Source organism: Mus caroli, chromosome X, assembly GCF_900094665.2.
Source record: "Mus caroli chromosome X, CAROLI_EIJ_v1.1, whole genome shotgun sequence".
NCBI lineage: Eukaryota > Metazoa > Chordata > Mammalia > Rodentia > Muridae > Mus > Mus caroli.
Genome location: NC_034589.1, coordinates 10,935,648 through 10,939,300, shown reverse-complemented (window position 1 = coordinate 10,939,300; position 3,653 = coordinate 10,935,648). Strand labels below are relative to the sequence as shown.

Genomic DNA, 3,653 nt, shown 5'->3' with positions numbered 1-3,653 from the left:
ATTTTGTTGAAGATATTTGCTGGCCCTTTAAGTTGAAAATCTTCATTCTCATCTACTCCTATTATCCACAGGTTTGGTCTTCTCATTGTGTCCTGGATTTCCTGGATGTTTTGAGTAAGGATCTTTTTGCATTTTGTGTTTTCTTTGATTGTTGTGTCGATGTTCTCTATGGAATCTTCTGCACCTGAACTTCTCTCTTCCTTCTCTTGTATTCTGTTGCTGGTGCTTGCATTTATGGTTCCAGATTTCTTTCCTAGGGTTTCTATCTCCAGAGTTGTCTCCCTTTGGGTTTTCTTTATTGTGTCTACTTCCTTTTTTAGGTCTAGTATGGTTTTGTTCATTTCCATCACCTGTTTTAATGCTTTTTCCTGTTTTTCTTTAAGGACTTCTTTAAGTGAGTTATTAAAGTCCTTCTTGATGTCCTCTGCCATCATCATGAGATATGCTTTTAAATCCAGGTCTAGCTTTTTGGGTGTGTTGGGGTGCCCAGGACTGGGTGAGGTGGGAGTGCTGGGTTCTGATGATGGTGAGTGGTCTTGGTTTCTGTTAGTAAGATTCTTACATTTGCCTTTTGCCATCTGGTAATCTCTGGAGTTAGTTGTTATAGTTGTCTCTGGTTAGAGCTTGTTCCTTTAGTGATTCTGGTAGTTTCTATCAGCAGACCTGGGAGACTAGCTCTCTCCTGAGTTTCAGTGGTTAGAGCACTCTCTGAATGCAAGCGCTCATTTTGCTGGGAAGTTGGAAAGATATCTGGTGTTCAGACCTGCCTTCTGGCAGAAGATGAAGGTCTGAAACAGGGCTTGTCCCAGCATCCATGTAGCTTCTGTAGTCCACACTCTCACCTGCACAGACTAGTCTCGGTGTGATCCGGGAACCAAGATGGCTCCCCCAGATGCTGTGGCAAAGTCCTCCTGGGTGTGGCGGACACCTCTCCTCTGGCAGGGAAGGTGCCAGGATGTCTGGAGCCTGAAACAAGGTCTGCCTCAGAAGCTCTGTGGCTTCTGCCTGTCCCAGAAGCTGTTAGCTTCTGTAGTCCACACTCTCACCTGAGTAGACTCCATTTATTGTTATTGCATGTGTGTGTGTGTGTGTGAGAGAGAGAGAGAGAGAGAGAGAGAAAGAGAGAGAAAATTCCTAAATATAACCTATTCAGTCTGTATGCTGCTTGTATGTTAAAATGAAAGCTATTTAATTTTTCTGTGATGCAAAGTAAAAAGTCCATTTTGTCTTTTTTCTTTTTTTTCAGGGGAGAGCCTGAACGCAGTGCCCCACTACCACAAATTATGCAGTCGAGTTTCCTGTATTTGGGGAAATCGCAGGGGTCAGTACATCCAGAGTGCAGTGCATAAGCCTAGCCCTGGGAAAACCACCTTCGTAAAAAATCCATTTTTTGAATGTACAAATTATTGCTAATTTGTAATGATGCCCCTGTCATATGTCAACTATTTGGTGCCTTGATTGGCTGCCAGTTGGCTCCTTTATCAGTTGTTGAAGCATGTCATAGTGCTTTAATCAGTGTACATTTGTAAGACTTGAACAGGACTCCTTCAACCTAACTATATTACTCTTTTACAGGAGTGTCCAAGCTACTCTTGATCTTCTTTATATAGTTTAAGCACTATACTATTTTTGTGTCTGGTAAATAACTTTTATTATGTTATCTTTTTTTCCTATATTGTTAGGTAATTTTATTCTAACAGAGATTAAATTGCAACAAATGCTTTTATTACATTTTTTCTGCCTTTACTAATGAATAAAAACAGTGCATTAAACAATATTGGGAATGTAAACCAGTACATGGTGCATTCTAGACAAGCACTTAGCCATACCCTAGCCCTTTTTTTTACACATTTCTCTTCTATTTCTGCTTGATATGCTTTTGATACCCTTGTGATACTTGGAAAGCTAGAACACTACTTCTATTACCTGAAAGAATGTTTACAATTTGGATGGATTTCTTTTTTGAATGTTTAGTGAAATTCTACAAACCACATGGGCACAATGTTCATACAGTTATTTACCCCCTCAGGGCTTATAGGACTACCCAAATTTTCTATTTTTCAGTTAGGTTGAGGTGGTTATATTTCTTCTGTATTTTGATACTCGAAATTTAACATTTTGACATTATAATTTTTATAGAATTATCTGGGTTTTTGTTTGTTTGTTTGTTTGAATGTTTTTGTTTTTGTTTTTTTTTTTGAGACAGGATCTCATGCAGGCCATGCTGGTCTTAAATTATGTAGCCAAGGAACATTTTGAATCCTCTGTCTTCCTGTCTGCATCCCTCTTGAGTGCTAGAATTACAAGAGATTGCCAGTATTTATTCCCTTCCATAGTACCTTAATTAAATTAATTCTTGGCTTTTTAATTTACTCTGTTGTCTGCCTTTTATTAATTAGCTTTATTATTTCCATTCTTCTACACTCTTTGGGGTTAGTCTGTATTTTCTTTAACTAAGTTCTTAAATTCAGCTCATCAATTTAGCTCATCAATTTTCATTTCAGCTCATTTAACAATTTTAAAACTTTTTACATTACAACTGTAGATTTGTAGACAGCTGGGAAACTAACACAGTGAATTCCTATGTCCCTCTAACCAACTCAATTTCTCCCACGATTACATCGTAGTTATTATTTAGGGTTTCCATTGCTGTGAAGAGACACTATAAACAAAGTAACGCTTATAAAAGGCAAACATTTAATCGGGGCTGGCTTGGTATCAGAGGTTCTGTCCATTATCATCATGGTGGGAAGTATGGCATTTTCCATGATGACATGGTACTGAAGAAAGAGCTGAGAGTTTTACATCTTGATCTGAAGGCAACAGGAAGAGACTATTCCACACTTCAAGTAGCTTGAAAATAGGACCTTAATCTTCCTTCTGAGCCCAGTGGAGGCCACAAAGGACTCCAGAGTGCTCTCCACACCGCAGGACCTTGGCTTCACCTCCGGATCACGGGTGAGTAGAATGCAACATCAGCTCCAAAGAGGGTCTTGTGCCAGCAGGAACAGGGATGGAGGAAGCCCTTCTGACCAGAGGCTGGGATCTATTCAGGTCGGGCCAGCCCCGCCATCTTCTGTATGAAGCCGGCCAAGGGAGTCTAGGGCACCAGAGGACTCTTGATGCCACAGGACCCCTAGCACACCCAGGACTTCCTGATCACCTGAGAGCACGGGGGCAATAGAAGCAACAGAGCTTCTTGGTCAGGGACTCATCTGGCCTTCATCCACAGCCAGGAGGCAGAGCTGAGACCCAGACCCCTGGGCACCTTCCTTGCCAGAGGAGAGTTGGCCTACAGGGAGGGCTCTGACCCCAGGACTCGGGAGGTGGATCAGAGCTCCAGACTGATGGACACCTGCCCTGCAAGAGGAGAGCTTGCCTACAGATAGTGCTCTGACCACTGGAACTCAGGTGAGAGTTGGACTGCCAGGAGTCCAGACAGAGGCTAACAGAATCACAGAAGGATCAAGCTCCAGCCAGAGACAGCTTGAACACTAACACCAGACATTACCAGATAGCAAAAGCAAACATAAGAATCTTACTAACAAGCTGGGCATGGTGGCACACGCCTTTAATCCCAGCACTTGGGAGGCAGAGGCAGGCAGATTTCTGAGTTTGAGGCCAGCCTGGTCTACAAAGTGAGTTCCAGGACA

General features: G+C 42.1%; 1 pseudogene; it reads right to left on the bottom strand.

Annotated features, from left to right (window-relative positions):
• Positions 1-1,243: 1,243 nt before the first annotated feature.
• On the bottom strand, positions 1,244-1,382 carry LOC115030223 (annotated as a pseudogene).
• Positions 1,383-3,653: the final 2,271 nt, after the last annotated feature.